Below are 20,283 nucleotides of genomic sequence, written 5' to 3' on the forward strand. Positions count from 1 at the left end.
CAACAGAAACTTGATAGAGGAATCACCTCTTACAGAGGCCCAGAACATTCCTGTATGTACTAAATCTTTCCATGTGCGGGTTCACATTACTCAGCCTAGAGGTTACAAAGCTAATTTTTAAAAATGTTGTTGTATATTTGACTTTACCTGCTATCTTTTAAAGCTTGTAATTCTCAGTGTTCCAGGAATACAATTCCATAATATCTCAAATGCAATTTAGTAATTTTTAAAAGTGTAATTACACTGGAAGAAGAATGTCTTCAGAGACTAATAAAATAAGCAGTAGTATGTAAAATCCATGAGCACCTATGCAAGGAGCACTCTGAATTACATTATTTGGTTATTAAGCTTTTGGGACACTGAAAAAGAATGTAAACTACTTCAGTCTGGGCAAGTACCTGCTGAACACGCATCAGAAAACAGAATCAGGTTTTATATCAAATTGGAATTAACAAAGTCTTAACTACCCAGAATATATCTTAAAAGTAACTTAAAAAACACCTACTCGACAATTTTTTTTGTGTGTGTGCAAAACACTATGAGGAAAACAAAGAAGCCTTACACCTTTAACAAACATCCTTACCTTTAAGAACTTTAAAAAGTAGGGAAAGATCAACACACAAGCAACTAACTGCAGCAAGTTTTGATCAGCAGGCTAAGGCAGTAGTAGAAAAATGATAAAATGAGGTGAATCAAATTATACTTGATTCATGCTGATACTAAAAGTCAATCATTTAAGGAGATAAAGCAAGAAACATTTACCTAAGCCATACATAAAACTGTTTTAGAAAAGCAGAAAGAGATGAATGTGTTAAGAGATCAAAATCAATTAGGCTGGATACAGTGGCACACATCTGTAATCCCAGAACTTTGGGAGGCCAAGGCGGGCAGATCGCTTGAGCTCAGGCATTTGAGACCAGCAACATGGCAAAACTCCACCTCTACAGAAAAACACAAAAATTAGCTGGGTGTGGTGGTGCATGCCTGTAGTCCCAGCTGAGGTGGGAGGATCACCTGAGCCCAGAAGGTTGAGGCTGCAGTGTGTCATCCATCACTGCACTCCAGCCAGAGTGACAGGGTGAGACCCTGTCTCAAAACAAACAAAAAGATCAATTACACTTAAAATAAACAATAGGCTCTGCTAAACAAAGGAAACCAATCTTCATAATTTTTCTCTTAGAACTTTTAGCTTAGTAAGCCTTTTCATATGAAATACTTTGAGATCTTTTAACTTTAGCGTACAGCTAAAGTGGGTAGTAATGATACATATTAGTAATAGTAGTAGTTGTGATACACACATACACACACATGCACACACACACACCCTTTACATAAGTGACCCATATAAGATGTGTATTTATGAAACCATGGGCAATATAATTTATGGGAGAAAGACACTGTTTCCAAAAAGCCAAGGAAGGGAGATTTTTATTTGTATTTTTACAAACAAAATCATAATTGTACAGTAGATGTAACTTTAAAATTAAGTTATCATAAATGGGTCTGAAAATGGAAAGAGAATTTCTAAAGGTCAAAATTAATTAAGACTTTAATTGGAAACAAAAAGCTTCACATATCCTTAAATGAATTCCAGAAACATTTCCCTAATCCAAATGAGCCGGTCTTTAAATGACAAGGAGGAGAAATGTACCAGGTTGAGAAGCTGGGAAAAGGTGGAATGAATACTATAAGCAAAGAAGAAAAGCAGTGTACAAACCATTCCTGGCAGGGCAAAAGGTTTACTGTGGTCACATGTAGGGCAGACCTTTCCAATGGTTGCACTGGGAATGAATTAGAGGTATGCTTAAGATATTGTTTCCTTCAGATCTCAGAAGGGCCAGAACGCTCAGAGAAGCCAGAGACTTTCGACAGACAGTGATATCACCTGGTTATTGTATGTGTGACATGTCATGAAAACTTTTGGGAAGCACTAGTGGAAGATGCTTAGAAACATGGGAATATGGAGGTAGATTAAGAAAAAAAAAAATTCACAGATATAATTATATTAAATACAGTGTGCAATGCCAAGGAGTTTGTTCCTCACAATTCCACAGCAAACTATAGAAGGTTGTTTTTTTTTTTTTTTTTTTTTTTTTTTTGGGAGACGGAGTCTCACCCTGTTGCCCAGGCTGGAGTGCAATGGCGTGATTTCAGCTCACTGCAACCTCTGCCTCCTGGGTTAAAGCGATTCTCCTGCCTCAGCCTCCTGAGTGGCTGGGACTACAGGCACACACCACTACACCTGGCTAATTTTTTGTATTTTTAGTAGAGACGGGATTTCACCATGTTAGCCAGGATGGTCTCGATCTCCTGACACAGAAGGTTTTTAATCAGGAAAGAGCCAGGCTTGATTTTCTGTTTAAGAGTGTAAACTACTCTGGCAATAGTGTGGAAGAAGCAAGGGAATGAAGTACAACTTCCAGTTAGGAAGCTAATACAATTTTGAGGACCTAAATAGAACATGAATAATAGAGGCAGTGAACCTGAACAGGACAATTTAAGAGATGTCTTTGAAGTATAACTGCCCAATGTTTTCAACTTATTATTAGACACTTTCCCCTTTTGACAATGCCACTCCATTGTGCAAAGGGAGATAAAAAAAGAACTTGTTTTAAATAGATTTGTAATTATTCTGCAAAGAGAACAATATCTGCTAAATTAAAACTTGGATCTTAACAATGTTCCACGACTTGACTTTTCAACTGCTGGAGATGCTTTTTAAACAGTAATTCAATTTGTATTATAATTATTTAAAATAATTACTTCCCCCCAAAGTTGGAAAAGTTGTGGGAGTCTTTAGTGCTCAGTTTGAGGCTTCACAGAACAGTTCAATCCCACAAACGTTTGCTGAGTATCTATTATGCGTCAGGCCTAGGATTAGATACTAGGGTTATAATGTTCTTTGTTCTTTAAAAAATAATTCATTTAGAACAGATTTCTGTATGTCAATATGTGAGTATATGTTTGTATTAAAACAAATAAATCAATCAGTCTGTAGGCTATTTGTCTGATGTTGGGCTTGCTCAGCTCTGTAAAAACCTGTAGCACTGTGCAAGAAAAGATTTGATGCATTTGACAGCAGGTGTTCAGGAAAAATGAACCACAGTAAATAGCAGCAATTGATGATGAGCACTAAATGAAGAGAACAGAAGGAAAACAATTTAGCATTCACACACACTCACACTTAAGTTACTTAATTAGCATATTTTCTTCATCCATATCTATTAAACAGTCATTTTACAAAGTCAAAACAGTATGTATCCAGCACTAATCCAAATTCTTCCTCTTGTAAAAAGTGAATTTGTTTTGTGGAAAACTATAGGGGTAAACTGAAAACAGTGCAAATTAATCTTTCATACATCTCTATAAAATTCACTCTTTAAAAAGGGTCTCCACAAGGTAGATTAAGGGTGAAGAACTTAGATATTTACATATATTATGATTTTTTTTAAAAAAAGGTAATCAGTTATTTAATTAGGTCATCAGGACATTTAAAATACCAATTTGTGAGGATAAACTCCATTTGTCAGGGCAAACACAGATCGCAGGTAGCCCTGGAGCTGAGGAATACCTTTGATTTTTGGTAAAATTTGTGAGTCCACAGCTTTCTGATCAATCTTGCGCTGCTCTGTAATCTCATATTTCTCTTTTTCTGTGTTGACGATCTCACCTTCCTGGTGTCTGGGCTTTCACAGCTTCTTCTTCTTGAAGTAAGCATCAGTAATATGTTTTGGGATTTTTACATTGCTGATATCAATTTTGGTTGAGGTGGCAATGACAAATTTCTGGTGTGTTCTTCACAGAGGAACTCGATTGAGGACCAGAGGTCCAGTCACAAGTAATAAGCCACTAGCCAGCTGCTTCAGGAAAACCACCCTCTTGCCCCTGTGGCGTCCAGTGAGGATGATCAGAATGGTCCCGGGGGTGATGCTGGCTCGCAGTTTTCTCACGTGCTGACTGAAGGGTTTTTTGCCGTGGCTCAACAGCTTCCGAGGCACATCTTCAGTAGGATAATACCTAGGCATTTTGCGAAGTTTAACCACCCGGGTACCGCCGTTTTTGTCACCACCGACTGGTTTTGTAACAGTTGCAAGAACCTTCTCCTTCTTTTTCTTTTCAACCTTGGATTTAGCCGCTGAGTACTTCCTCTTATACATGGCCTTTCTGGAATACATGGCAGATCGGGAATACCTGCCAATTCCTCTGACAAGAACAGCATTGCGGCTGCAATGGGGCTTCCCCTTCTCGGGCTTTTTAGCCTTGAGGTTACCCTTCTTCACTTTGCTACCAGCATCAGCCTTCTTGGCTTCAGGCTTCTTCTCTTTAGTATCCGGCTTCTCAACTTTTTCACCCGCCATCTCGCAGGATAGGAAAGAGAACTAAGGCCCCCATATATTATGATATTTAAAAATATATAAACCCATGGGTTCTTAATGGGGGTCAGGAGGTAGAAGCTGTAGGGAGAAATGACCTGTCCTCTGCTTCTTTTCCCAGCATCATCTCCTGTTATTTAACCCCTCCAGGCCGTTTACTTTCCACCAATACTGAACTCCTTGCACTTCCCCCAAAGTAGTGTATCCTTCACACATCTCTACCTTTATAAATACTGATCTCTCTATCTGAACGGTCCTGCCTACCCCCAGGCCATGTACTCCAGGAAAATTCTAGTTATTCCTTTAAATCACTTCTACACACACAAAGAAACTGTCAATTTCTTCCCTATATTACTCCTAGACATTGTTCACATTTCTTTTGCACACATCACACAACAGTTGTTTATGTTTTCTAATACCCCCACTGAACCGTAAGATATTCAAATGACATACATTTTTCCCAATTAAAAAAAAATCACAATGTAAAGGGATCTACCTACAGACACCTACTAGGCATATAGAAGCATGCAGACAAGAAATATATAAGACATTAGATGGTACCAAAAACATGTTGCTCAGAATATGTGTTTCCGGATGACTAAGGTTTTTAACTCATTACATATAAATGATTTTTAAAAACCTAAAATGAAAGTATTCTAATACATACTACAAAGAATGGATGATACGGTAAATGTAAACAAAGATTTTCTTGTTGACTCAAAGTCTCCTTTTCCCTCTCAATCATAATTAAACAACATTCTTTGCTAAAGTTATTAGATGTTAAGGATACAGGTGCAGTAGGACAGATTTATATGATGTGACTTGAACAGGCACCACAGGACTGATGAGTTGCACAGTGGTGATGCCGAGCGGTGAGGTGAGCTATGCATACTGCCTGCCTGCCTGCCTGCCTGCACCTGTAGAGTTCATCAGCGTTTCCATAGCCTCTGAGATGCACAAGGTGTTTCCGTTTCTCACCCCAAAGGGACATTGTTTCTGTTTTCTCTTCCTGCCACCTGTCAATTTTTTTTAAGGTACAAAATATCAAGATATAGAAGCTATTTCTTATTAATCCCACCAGAGTGCAACAGGGCTGTTTTAATCTTTTCTTTGCCTTTCATTTTCTTTCTCTTGGGCTGGTCCTAGCCCATTTCTGAGTTCCGTCAGTCCCACTTTGGGTGTTCAGTGTACCTTTCTTTTTCCTTATCTCTGATGCCTTTTCTGATAATACATATTATGAGGTTTGTCATTTTTAAAAAATCTTACTATTTCACAGTTCAAAATTCTGGCTTCATTACTCACTGAGTTTTATTTATTTACTTATTTGAGACAGGGTCTTGCTCTGTTGCCCTGGCTGGACAGCAGCAGCATGATCATGGTTTACTACTGCCTTGATCTCCAGTGTCCAAGTGATCCTCTCACCTCAGCCTCCCACACCTGTGCAAACACCACAGGTGTGCACCACCACATCTGGCTAATATTTTATTTTTTGTAGAGATAGGCCTCCCTATGTTGCCCAGGCTGGTCTTGAACTCCAGGACTCAAGTGCTCCTCCTGCTCAGATTACAGGTATGAACCGCCACACTTGGTTGTAATTGATTTTTTTTTTTTTTTTTGAGATAGGGTCCCACTTTGTCAGCCAGGCTGGAGTGCAGTGGCATGATCTCAGCTCACTGTAATCACCACCTCCTAGGTTCAGGCGATTCTCATGCCTCAGCCTCCCAAGTAGTTGTGATTATAGGCATGCGCCATCACATCTGGCTAATTTTTGTATTTTTAGTAGAGACGTAGTTTTCGCCATGTTGGCCAGGCTGGTCACAAACTCCTAGCCTCAAGTGGCCTCACTTTGACCTCCTCCCAAAGTGCTGGGATTACAGGAGTAAGCCATCATGCTCAGCCTATAATTGAATTTTAATGGGGTAGTTTTCCACCTTCACTTCAAACAACTTAGAAGGATCTTACATTTAGAACACAGTCTAACAGCACCTTTGAGGCCAATGGCAGGGACCATACCCCTCCTCTGTAGGGTTTGGCAAACTACAATCCGTCCCACCACCCGTTTTTGTAAATGGCGTGTTAAAACACGGCCATGTTCAGCCATTTGCATATTATCTATGGCTATTTTCGTTCTAAGACAGCAAAGTTGAGTAGCTGCAAGAGATAACGGATGTGGCCTAAAAAGTCTAAAATATTTACCATCAGAACAACTTTCCAAATCATTTATAGTAGTGGTTTTTAACCTTCATTATGCATCACAATTACTTGGTGAACTTTAAAAAACTAGGTTATCTCCAGCTCCTTTTTCCAGTGATAGTCAATCAGTCTAGGACCAAGCAAATTATTTTCTTTGATTCTAATGTGCAGTTAAGGTTAAATCAATACTCAGGGTTTCTCAAACCTTAATGTACACAGGAATCATCTGACTTATCTGCTCACCTAGGAGAGTCTTGTTCCCCACTTACACCCCATTTGGACTCAGTATGTCTGGAGGGGGAGGTCAGACCCTGCGTGTTTAATAAGATTGTCAGCTAACTCTGACACAGAAAGTTCCTAGACTAGACTTTGAGAGGTATAGCTTGTAGAAGTTAGTTTAAAAAAGCCTCATGGGTGAACTTCGTCACCTACCCAAAAAATGAATCAAATCACCCTAACTGCTCTTAAGTCTTAGACTTCTCATCTGTAAAATGGAACTCTTTCTCTATATCTTTGCTATGAGATGCACTATTTTTGTCATTTTAATTCTGTGGCAGAATATAAGACAATCTATCTTTGGGAAGATTCAGATTATAACTTATATGGCCTCCTAAAAATTTATATAATTAAAACATAATAAGCCAATATCACATAGGAAAGAGATAATGCAGATGTCATCATTTTAACACTATTTCAAGTGTTAATAAACAAGACATAACTATGTAATTAAGACTTGCATCAATGACTTTTGAAGTAAAACCTAGAAAATGAAGGGTTTACAGAAAGCTTATCATAAACTGCAGTGATGACACGGTGGCTCGTGGGTTGGAGTGCATATGTAGCTGCATCCCCTTCAGGTCCAGAAGATCTCAGTTACCTAAAGGTTCTTGGATGGGTTTAGGGAAAAGAGTATCTATGAGCCCTTGAAACTCAAGGCTAAATTTTGTATTTGTATTTTCAGGAGAGTGTATCTATCAGATTTCCCCTGAAAATACATTCCCCAAAAAAGGTTGGGGCATTTACTCCTAGGTATCTATGTACTAACACATGGGTCATATCAACCCATTATGAGAACTTCTTAGAAAGAAATTCATTTTATTTTCAAATATTGGTAACTCTGCTTTAAAAATGTGTTCACTTGAGAAAGCAATTTATTGATTTTATTTGTGGTATATTCTAAGCAGAATAGTTAAAATACAATAATTTCCTCACTTCTGTGTAGGTAACAGTATTTATAACCAAAATTTTAAAATCTATTAGAAAAGCCCAGTCGCACTGCTGTTAAACATAAGCAGAAAAGGAATTTGGTTATCCTATAGGAATGTGGTTTTGCAGTCCTTGGGCACTAGAACAGCAGCATGTTCTTCCATGGTCAAGTCCAAATATGAGTACTGAAAAGGACTGATTTATTTGATATCTCTCAAACACTTGATTATTCAGTCATATCAAGTAGTTGACATAGTCAGAATAACTTGGATTTCAATCTACACTATTCTATCTTTAGTAAAGGACTACTCGTTGTGGTTTTTCCAAACTCTTTGGAGTCATAAAAGTTTGATTTGCTTCTTCAACACATGTTCATCTCCATCTAGTACAGGGTAGACAACTGAGACTGATGGCGATGTCAAGTTACCACCACTTTTGGAAGAAACTGTCTCCTAGGACAGCTGTCTCCAAACTTTTTTGATCATTCATTTATATTAGTAAAAACAATGTGAGCACTTTCCCCAATATTTTTATGTTTATTTAGAAAGCATACATGTGTATTCTTGTATTAATATATTGTAATACAACACACAAGAGTACATTAAAAAAGAATGCTCCATAAAATAGTCATGAATATGTTTCTAATACTTTCTTCCCTCACTTTATTGGTATGTACATGCATCTTTAGAGATCTCAGTCATTAGTAAGATACATACACTTTATGGTTCTGGAACTGCATTTCAGATCATCAAACCCTTATCCATCTATTATAGGACTCCCATGCTATGATTAAGGAGCAACTGAGGTTATTCTAGCATGATGACAGTGATTAACAACAATAATATGTGCATGTGAAATGTACAATCTCCTTAATATTGTTCAAACTCCTTTGGATAAAATTCATGAATGGGTTTACATAAAACTCTTTTAATCTATACAACAGCACAATAAGTGAGGTACTATTAATAGTCTCATTTTATAGATAACAAAACTGAGATAAAGAAAGGTAAAGTAATTTGCCTGAAGTTACATCGCTGGTAAGTGGTGGGGAGCCAGAATTGAAATATTGGCAGTCTCGCTCTAGAGACCATAATCAACACCAAAAGAAGTCTTACTGAATACCTAGTCAAAAGGAAAGCAAAAATTACACTGCAGACAAAAGCCAAATTCTTGCTTAGTCAGTCATGGAGATAAGAATAATTTGTATATAAAATGAAAATGGTTTTTCTTCATTTGACATGAAGATAACTAGAGAATCACAGGAAGGACATTAGTCTCACAAAAAATTCTTCTATTTCTAAACTCCTGTATTTATTGAGAAGACAGGCCCACAGAGCTAAAATTGATATTGAGTAATACATGTTTAAGTGGCAGAGCTTAGAATAAGCAAACTAGTAATGTTTAAAATGGTAATGTTATTGAGTTCCTACTGTATATTCAGAACTGTAGTAAGTGCTTTACTATGGTAATTAGTGCAACCCTCACAGCGACACTCAAAAGGAGATATGTAGTCTTATACTGTATTTACAAAAAGGGAACTAAAAGTTTGAAAAGGTTAATTGCAAACGGTCAGAGGGGCAGTAAGCATTAAAGATGGAATGTAAACTAAGGTTTAATTCCATACTATCAGATTTTATAACCAAACTATATTCCATGATTCCATACTGCTATCCCAAGACTAATTTCTAAGCAAGTTAAAATATTATTAAAGTTTTTGTACAAATGGAGAGAAAACTGTCTGGAACCAAGACAGATATGCCTTTGTCAGTGGATTGTGTTATTAAAGTTTTCCTCTTTCTTTTGTAAGAAGTGCTAAATATCAGGAATTGTCCATTTTCCACTCTTTTATGATGGGAGCTTAATAAAAGAACATCTTTAGAAAAGATAACAATTATATACAATGAAATATAGAACCAGAATCTCCTGGCAATTAATCACCTAATGCTAATCTATAAGCTGTTTCTGACAGATCCAAAGGTTTTCCTTGAATTGTTGAATAAGATGTGCCTGGGCTGGCTTATGAGAAGAGATTCTATGTTTAAAGCCTTGGAAAGTATTTTAACATATATTTACATATACAGAGGTATGTATGTATGCATAAACACTGCAAATGGATTTCTGCATTATACACACACACATACACGCATGTATGAAAATGTAGAACTTATTTATTATTGCTCAAAAATGTATAAAGATATAAAAGAGGCCTTCCTTTCCAGCAGCAAGGAGCTATCTATCACTTAGCAGAGATACTTCCTGTTTTGAAGCAGTTGGAAAGGCATGATTTCCAACCTAAACACTTAACTTGGCAAGTCCGTGCTATGATGATAGATGCTTTTATAACCACTTTTCTTCCACCTTAAATTTCAGTATAAAAAGAGGTGATTTTTTTTTTTTTCCCCCTCTCAACTTTTTTCTTTTAAAGGCTGGGGAGAATGGGAGAAAAAGTAGAGAGGAAAGGGAAGAAAAATATAACCAGAACAGATGGATGACAGAGGTTAGCACAGCTCTCACAAATGTGGCTGTATAATCTCAAACTTTCTCTGAGAGAGGGAGATAGGAGTGACTGTGTGTGTGTGTGTGTGTGTGTGTGTGTGTGTGTGTGTGTGTGTGTGTAATTTTTTATAAGAAAAAAAATGAAACTAGCCAAATATTATGAATCTTTAAAAAAGAGTGAAAATTTTAACTACAAGTCTATTACATTCTCTAACAAAGCAATTTTTAAAATCGTTTGATGTGAGTCACGCGATTAACACTGCTTTAGGCATTAAAATTAATAGGACTGTGCAAATGAAAGTTCTTAAATAGGCAGTTCTGTTTTAATGATTTGAAGTCAGGACCTGGATTTTATTTTTGAATAATCAATATTGCTCCCTGCCGTCAGTCAGTTCAGTGTCTTCTCTTGGTTTTTGTTGTTGTAACAAGGAAGATTCCTTTTAGGAACTTCGAGGTTTTCATGATTTCATTGTGATGCTAAGAACTGACATTTAGCTTTAATAGTATGTTTTAAAATATTCTGCTTAACTTTACAACAGACCAGCAATTCTTCTTATCTAAGAGCATTCTCTCCCAATCCCACCTCATTCTGCCATGACATAACATTGCACTGCAATCATCCCCCAATGCAGTATCTTCAAGTTCTCGATGTGTTCTTTTCCATCAGTTATCTCCTGCCTACTGAAAACCCTTATTCACCACATCATCCTGTCTTAGCTCTTGCCCAGTCACCTTTCCCGTTCATGGCTAAAGAATTGTTTAAGCTCTGTTTCTGGTTCCTCATTTGTCACACTTTCCTCAGTTGTCTCCAATCTGTCCATCTCCCTGTCCTCCACCAAAATGATTTCTCTTAAAATCACCAAAGAATTCTAGGTTGGTAAATTTTTAAGAAATGCCTTTTCTGTCTGTATTTTGCCTAAATTTTCAGGATTGGAAAAGATGAATTATTACACCTTTGTTCTTAACACACCTCACTTTTGGCTTCTGACACTCCACATTATACCTCTTATTTCTCTACATATTTCTATGCATGCATTGTTACTGGCTGGCTCCTCTCCCTCTGGCTAAATTTAAAGGTTGAAGTGTCTCAGAGCTTACACTTAATTTCTTCTTTTTCTTCATCTTCACTGTTCCACACATTCTTTGACTTTAGTTATCATCTATAAATGCAGGTACACCTCATTTTTATTACATTATGCTTTATTGAACTCTGCAGATATTGTATTTTTTATAATACAATGTATTATATTGTAAATTTTGGCAACCCTGCATTGAGCAAGTCTACTGGAGCCATTTTTCTAAACGAATGTGCTCATTTCTTGTCTTTGTGTCACATTTCGCTAATTTTGCAATATTTCAAACTTTCCATTATTATAATATCTGTTAATTTTGATGTTTTTATTGCAATTGTTTTGGGTCACCACAAACCACACCCATATAAGATGGTGAACTTAATTGATAAATGTTGTGTGTATTCTGCTTGTTCCACCAACTGGTTGTTCCCGTTTTTCTCCCTCTTCTTGAGCCTTCCTATGCCCTGAGACACAATAATGAAATTAGGCCAATGAATAACCCTACAATGGCCTCTAAGTATTTAAGTGAAAGGAAGAGTCCCACATCTCTCACTTTACATAAAAAGCTAGAAGTGAGGCAGGTGCATTGAAAACTGAGACAGGCCAAAAGCTAGTGCCAATCAGTAAGCAAAGTTGTGAGTGCTAAGGAAAAGCTCTTGAAGAAAATTATGCTACTCCAGTGAACACATGAATACTAAAAGAGCAAAACAGTCTTATTGATGATATGGAGAAAGTCGGAGTGATCCGAATAAAAGGTCAAACCAACCACAACATTCCCTCAAGCCAAAGCCTAATCCAAAGCAAGGCCCTAACCCTTTTCAATTCTGTGAAGGCTGAGAGAGGTGAAGAAACTGCAGAAGAAAGTCTGAAGCTAGCAGGAGTTAGTTGATGAAGTTTAAGAAAAGAAGCAGTCTTTATAACATAAAAATGCATAGTCAGGCAGCAAGTGCTGATACAGAAATTGCATCACCTTACTTAAAACATGTTGCTAAGGTAACTGATGAAGGTGGCCACACTAAACAACAGATATTCAATGTAGATGAAACAGCCTTATATTGAAGAAGATGTCATCTAGGACTTTCATAGCTAGAGAGAAATCAACGCTTATCTTCAAAATTTCAAAGGACAGCCTGACTCTCTTGTTGGGGGCTGATGCAGTTGGTAAATATAAGTTGAAGCCCGTGCTCATTTACCCTTCTGAAAATCCTAAGGCCCTGAAGAATGATGCTAAGTCTACTCTGCCTGTCTCTATAAATGGAATAACCAAGCCTGCAAGATAACACATTTGTTTATAACATGATTACTGAATATTTTAAACCCACTGTTGAAACCTACTACTCAGATAAAATGATTCCTTTCAAAATATTACTGATCATTCTCAGTGTACCTAGTCAGCTAACAACTCTGATGGAGATATACAAGGAGATTAGTGTTGTTTTCAAGCCTTGTTAGCACAACATCCATTCTGCAGCCCATGAATTAAAGAATAATTTAGGCCGGGCGCGGTGGCTCAAGCCTATAATCCCAGCACTTTGGGAGGCCGAGGCGGGTGGATCACGAGGTCAAGAGATCGAGACCATCCTGGTCAACATGCTGAAACCCCGTCTCTACCAAAAATACAAAATATTAGCTGGGCATGGTGGTGCGTGCCTGTAATCCCAGCTACTCAGGAGGCTGAGGCAGGAGAATTGCCTGAACCCAGGAGGCAGAGGTTGCGGTGAGCCGAGATCGCGCCATTGCACTCCAGCCTGGGTAACATGAGTGAAACTCCGTCTCAAAAAAAAAAAAAGAATAATTTAGACTTTCAAGTCTTATTAAGAAATACAACTTGTAGGGCTACAGCAGTCATAGATTCCTCTGATGAATATGGGCAAAATAAATTGACTTTCTGGCAAGTATTCACTATTCTAGATGTCATTAAGAACATTCATGATTCAGGGGAGAAGGTCAAAATATCAACATTAAGAATTTGTTGCTAAAACATGCTAGCAATCATCTGAGCTGTCAACGAATCATAGTCTGTGGAAGAAGTTGATTCCAACCCTCGTGAATAACTTTGAGAGGCTAGACTTCAGTGGAGGGAAGTAACTGCAAATGCGGTGAAAACAGGAAGAGAACCAGAATTAGAAGTAAAGCCTGAAAGTATGACTGAATTACAGCAATCTCATGAAAAAACTTGAACACTTGTTTCTCACAGATGAGCCAAGAAAGTGGTTTGTTGAGATGAAACCTACTCCTGGTTGAAGATGCTGTGAACATTATTAAAATTTCAACAAAGAATTCAGAATATTACATAAACTTAATTGATAAAGCAGTGGCAGGGTTTCAGAGAATTGATTCCAGTTTTAAAAGTTATACCGTGGGTAAAATGCTACCAAGCAGCATCACATGCTACGGCAAAATCTTTTCTGAAAGCAATAGTCAATCCTTGTGGCAAACTTCATTGTAATATTATTTTAAGAAACTTCCATAGCCACTTCAGCCTTCAGCAACCACCACCCTGATCTGTCAGCAGTCATCTTTATGGACGCAAGACACACCAGCAAAGACTATGATTCGTTGAAGGCTCAGATGATTGCTAGCATTTTTTAGCACGAAGTATTTTGAAATTAAGGTGATTTTTTTTAAGACATAATTCTATTCACACTTAATAGATTACAGTATATTGTAAACATAACTTTAATATGTATTGGGAAACCAAAACATTCATTTGACTCACTTAATTGAGATACTCACTTTATTGTGGGACTAAACATGATTTTAATCAAAAGAAGTCTAAACTTATAAGATTTTTGTTGTTGTTAGGGCACAGAGAGGTGTGCTTGTGTGTGTTTGCATGAGCATGTTATGTGTAAAATTCTGGCAAGGGAAAATAAAATTCAGGAAAGATTTTATTCTATACAGAATATGTACCCATTAAATGTTATTAGCTCAGTTTTGCTTTAGCTTGTACATGAGGATCAATCTGCATATAAGAAAGAGTATTAAAACTTCAAATATTGGTAATATATTTTATAAACACCACTACTATAGCATTCAGCTTTTTGAAAATAAAGCTACTTATCTGGTAGGTATATGAAGTCAAAAAGACTGACGCTGGTGACATAGATTCAAACGCTGGAATTATGTGTTTGAAAGTAAAAACTCTTTTGAGGACGTAGGGAAAGAATCTCTTGCAACTTTATAACATGATGCTTTATGATTATGCTGTTAATGGCTTAAAGTAACCATATAACAGGCTCTGTGCTATTTTATATGCACTGTTTTGTTTAATCATGTAACAAACTAGTGACGTATTTTAAATATCCCAATTTTAATGCAAGATAACTTTAAAGCTAAAAGAGGCAAATAACTTGACTGAGGTTAAGCACAGTGAAAGTGGAGAAAGCTAATATGAAGCAAGCAGTCAGATCCAGAGGCCTGCCTCTAACTATGCTGTATTTCCATGCAAATGGCTCTTCAGGTGAAAGTAATTTTGCCTGCTTCCTATAAAGCAGGTGATCTCTTGGATCTATCTATCTATCTATCTATCTATCTATCTATCTATCTATCCATCCATCCATCCATCCCTTCTTTAGTTTGGGACTAAAACTGCAATCTGTTGCTCTTCTTTGAACATGACTCACAATTCATATTTAAAAAAAAAACAACCAGTATCAAATTTTGATCATTTTCTAGCTAAGATTAGAGGCCAACATTCCTTAGTGGGCTTTCGGTGGAATTTTGGTATGTTCTTATGGTGTTTCTTTTGTCTATTATTATCTTTTGAGGGTAGCTTAAACAAACTAGAATGTTTTAGTTTTTTGTAAACAATAAATCCTCAAAGGCATAGAATAAAAGTCATGGAACAACTGCAACAGTTAAGACAAGAAAAAGATACGTGATCTGTGTAGAAAGGTGAATGGGTAGGTTTCACGTTCAATAGGAGGGTCTGGGTTGTACACAGGTGATGAGAAAATAAATTGCGAGGCTACTAATCAAGACAAGAAAAAGGAAAAACTATGGACAGATCCCACAGACCGTTAAAAACAAGTAGCTGGAGAATACAGCAAAGGAAATGGAAACTAAGGAACCAAGGGGAGGCAAGAATCATCTATATCACAAGAAAAGGTGTCCTCACTGACATTGTAACTGGATTTGCAGCTTGGGCTCCAGGCTCGGTTTCTTGGCTTCCCTTGCTCGAAGAATTCAGCAGGTAGCCTTATCCCCAAGGTGAGTGTTCCAGCTCCAAACAAGTGTTGGAGGACCAAAAGAGTGAGTAGCAATTCAGTTTACTGAGCAAGCAAAAGTAAAAGCTTCTACAGCATAGAAGGGTGGAAGGAGGCCCAAGAGGGTTGTTGTTGATGGTTAGGACTGCCTGGGCTTATAACTCCAAGTAATTTTGAGTTGCTGAGTGTCTGTCCCCTAGTCCCATGTGGGGAGAGGGTTTGCGACCTCATGATCTAATCTCTCCTCTGAGTTGCTGTTTGTCCCCTAGTACTGTGGGGAGGGGGCCTGTGACCATGAGTCACCTAATGTCTCCTCTGGTGGTTGTTTCCTAGTTTCTATTGAACTTGCAAGCAGTATCGGAATGTGGCTGAACAGCTGACTGATACTTTGAACACAGCCTCCTGATATGGTTGAAGTACCTGTGTTAACCCTTTCCCATGTTAGCATTTCCAAAAGGTTCTCCATTGACCCAAAAGGTTTTACTTCCTCAACAACACCTATTTTTGTTATTTTACTGAGTAATACAAACTCATGGTACCACAGTAGCAACAATAAACAGTACAGTAATGTGTACATAAAAACCAAAATCTTGTTTCCACCTTCAATCCATTAATTTCCCTCTGCAGAAACCATTTTCTTCCAGACATTTTCTATGATTAGAAAGATATGTCTAATCGGGTCCTTTAAAAATACAGCAGAATGGGATTATACTTTCTTGCTTGTTTGTACTATGCTGGTCACAAACATATGGCTTAGCCTGTAATATCTTAAAGCTACCAGCTAGAACTGGACAGTCACCAGTTTACTCTGCTAGGTCCAGGGAGCAGGTGGACAAAGTACTTCCAGTGATGTAAGGTAACGAGATTTTCAAGATTAATCTCCATTCCACCACTCATTAGGACTCTAGAAACAAAAATATGTTTAGGTGAAAACATTTAAATGACTAAAGATATCTAGACATTTATCCCAAATTGTAAACAATATAACTCAAAGTTTTCACATATAGCTAAAATTTTTAAAAACAGTTAACACAGGTATTCTCACCCTGGGTTTGTGAATCAGTATCAAGGGATTGATACTGATACTTTAACGAGATTGATACTTTAATGAGAAGATGGTCTTTAAGCATTAACAAATGAATGTTAAGAATTACTGATAAAAGAAAATTCTGGAGATTAGGAAATGAAGATAATAATAAACTATAAAAATTAAGCTCAAAATACGTTATATTCTGAGTACAATTCTAAGTAATGTACACATTTCAAACTTTTTGGAGACACTTTGAGAAAAAAATGCAGTAACACTAACATGAAAGGTCCTCTTAATCTACCTCTGTTTATCTCACTCCCCAGATTTAATCTCTGTTCTACATTTCTTCTATAAAACATTCTGGCCTCAAATATAGTGATATTAGTCACAGAACGTCTACCATGATTTGACAGGCCAAAGTTGTATTAATCAATGGGAAAAGAAATTAAGTTGGAAGATCAAAAAATCAGGCTTGGCAAGGATGTGGAAAAAAGGGAATCCTTGTATACTGCTGATGGGAATGTCAACTAGTACAGTAATTACAGAAAACAGCACAGAGCGTCCTCAAAAAATAAAAAATGTAACTATTACGTAATCTAGCAAACCAACTGCTGAGTATATATCTAAAAGAAATCAGTATATCAAACAGATATCTATACTCCCATGTTTATTGTGGCACTATTGACAATAGCCAAGATATGAAATCAATCTGTCTATCAGCAAATGAATGGATAAAGAAAATGTGTAACAAAATGTAATACTATTCAGCCTAAAAAAAGAAAGAAAGCCTGCTTGGTTTTGACAACATGGATGACCCTAGAGGACATCACATAAAGTGAAATAAGCCAGGCACAGAAATACAAGTATCACAGGATCTCACTTCCATGTGGAGTTTAAAAAAGTTGAACTTAGAGAGAGTAAAATGGTGGTTAGCAGAGGGATTAGGTAGTTTTGGTCAAAGGGCACAAAATTTCAGTTAGGAGCAATAATTTCAAGAAACTTATTGTATGTAATGATAACTACAGTTAACAATGTATTATGTATTTGAAAATTGCTAAGAGAATAGATTTTATTTGTTCTCATCTCCCAAAATAAGTGAGGTAATATGTATATTAAGTAGCTTTATTTAGCCATTCTAAAATATGTATATATATTAAAACATCATATACACCATATACATATATATATATATGTATGTATATATACACAATTTTTACTTGTAAAAATAAAATAGAAAATTAGTCAGGGTCCTGTCGGAGATTTTGAAGACAAATCAACTTAGGGAATATTTCCGAAAGTGCTAGAAAGGTTAAGGGATGCTGACGAAACCAGTCTAGGGGCTGTAAGAACCTATTACTGTTTAGGACCCGGAAGGAATAAGTGGGAGGGGACAGTATTATCAAAACCCAAACAAAGCTGAAGCTGTTGAAGAAGTGGGGTAGAGGATCAAAGGACAAGAGATACAGTTATAACGGGATACAGCCACTACTAGAATTGAGGTTCTAGGGCAGGGAGGGAGTGGGAATACATATCCTGACCTCCTTCTCTTCCCACCTTCTAAGTTCCTGTAGATAGCCAGGCACAGGGGCACATGCTGGTAGTCGCAGCTACTCAGGAAGCTGAGGTGGGAAGATTGCTTAAGCCCAGGGGTTTAAGGCTGCAGTAAGCTATGACTGCACCACAGCACTCCAGCCTGGGTGATGGTGAAACCTGTCTCAAAAAAAAAAAGAAAGAAATTCTTGATGCATCCCATTGGCTGAACCTAACTGAGTGAAATCCAGGGCTACACAATCCATAGGGCCCCTCAATCTCCCTTTCTATCCTCATATAGACATTCACATACAACACTGATAAAGGCAAGAGCAGCTATGGTGAGTGAGAGGATATGAGTTGAAAAAAACCAAACAAACCATTTTTCCTCTGCTCTTATACCACAGCAATCAATACTTAAAATACATGGGGAATTTCTCCCTACCACCAAATGACCAGTCATTTCTGCAGCATACACCTGCAAGGTGTCCTTCAATTCAGCTCTAAAACTATCTACCTAGAGACAGAGTCAGGACCCACAGGTTGAGAGGTCTTTGAACTTCCAAAGCTGTATGAGAATTAAATAAGAACATAAAATCTGCAGCACTAATCGGGTGTTTTGTTAGTTATATCCACTTCATCCAGTAAATAAGCCACAACATAAAAAACAGGCACACTTACAGAGTCTCTATGGTTAACATTTTGTGATAGAACTGCTCTTTAAACATTTAAACAGAATTTTCCCTTTAAGAGCAAATTTAAGCATTTTATATCACAAAATTATAATTTATTACTTTAAAGATACTTCACTGTATTTAATTAGCTTTTAGGAAACTGGTTGGGGATTTTGGGGAATGGGTTCCTGGTTAGTATTTTCAAGTAGGACATCTGATTATCTAACACTTATTGAGACATCATCTGTTAAATGCTTTATGAGTATCATCTTATACAAACTTTAAGAAGTATGTACAATTGTCTTAGTATCTGCAGAAGATTGGTTCTAGCTCCCTCCACAGCCCCCACCAGGACACCAAAATCCACAGATGCTCAAGTCTCTTTTATATAAAATGGTGTCATATTTCCACATAACCTCTGCATATCCTCCCTATACTTAAAATTATCTGTAGATTACTTATAATAGCTAACACAATGTAAATGTCATGTAAATAATTATTATACTGTATTTTTAATATTTGCGTTAACATTTGTATTTTAACATTTAAATTTTTTATTGTTGCACTGTTATTTTTTACTATTTTTTTTTCTTAAAAATTTTTTTGACCCTTGATTGGATGAATCCAAGGATTTGAAACCTATAAATACGGGGGGCTAACTGTATTATGAATAATTACTGTCATAATTTTACATATAAGACAATATTGCCAGGTTCATACACCTACTAAATTGAGGCAGGATGTAAGCTAAGGCTATCTGATTCTGAAATGCATGGTGTAATCTACACCACTAAACTATACTTCTTATAGACTACTGTACTCCCTGACATTCTGAAAAATTATAATGAAAATAGGACAAAATTGATGAAACAAAAATAAAAATAAAATGCTAAAAATACAAATGAAATATTGTAATCTGGTGAAGAGAATGCCCTGACATATTTATTTATGAATGGGTATTGACTCAAAGGAAAAAAAAAATCTCAATTTCTTGACAAAATTTTTGCCTAGTCTCACTGGTACAGAGTTTATAAATATTTAACTATCCGCTCTCCAGTGAGGAGAAAACACTGATTTGTAGTGATTGCCAATTTCCATTGTATACATACTCCCCCAACATGGCTACTGAAACTGACTTGCAACATTCTTGGAAGTTTAAAAAGTGCCTTTTGCAAACTGGGAAGAGCAAATTCAAGCACATCACGGGGTCCAACTCTAACTACATCCAAGTCAGCACAAAATCTTATTTCAAGCATAGCTTTAAGTAATGATTACTGTTTTGCATGAATGTTTTCTTTAAAACCCCATGAGATATTCATGATTGTAGCATGTGGCATCACTCATGTAAGGCAAGAACTGAAATTTTATAAGGTTTCCCATAAGCAAAAGTCCCTGTTAGAATTAAAAACAATCTACAGAATGAGAGAATATTTGCAAACTGCATATCCAAAGGACTTGTGTAAACCACATATCCATAGAAAATGGGCAAAAGTCATGAGC

At 36.9% G+C, this 20,283-nt stretch overlaps 1 protein-coding gene and 1 pseudogene across 4 annotated transcripts in view; both read right to left on the reverse strand.

Moving 5' to 3' along the window:
• The window catches only part of SPATA5 (spermatogenesis associated 5), a 310,845-nt gene that overhangs the window by 70,433 nt on the left and 220,129 nt on the right, over window positions 1–20,283 (reverse strand). The window lies entirely within an intron of this gene.
• LOC116560848 lies at window positions 3,455–19,965 on the reverse strand (annotated as a pseudogene). The gene is made up of 2 exons (XR_004273169.1): window positions 19,961–19,965; window positions 3,455–4,358 (listed from the first exon to the last, which is right to left on the reverse strand). The product of XR_004273169.1 is annotated as a 60S ribosomal protein L6 pseudogene (transcript).

Source organism: Sapajus apella, unplaced genomic scaffold (assembly GCF_009761245.1).
Source record: "Sapajus apella isolate SASKATOON/1434 unplaced genomic scaffold, GSC_monkey_1.0 scaffold27, whole genome shotgun sequence".
In the NCBI taxonomy this organism is placed as follows: Eukaryota; Metazoa; Chordata; class Mammalia; order Primates; family Cebidae; genus Sapajus; species Sapajus apella.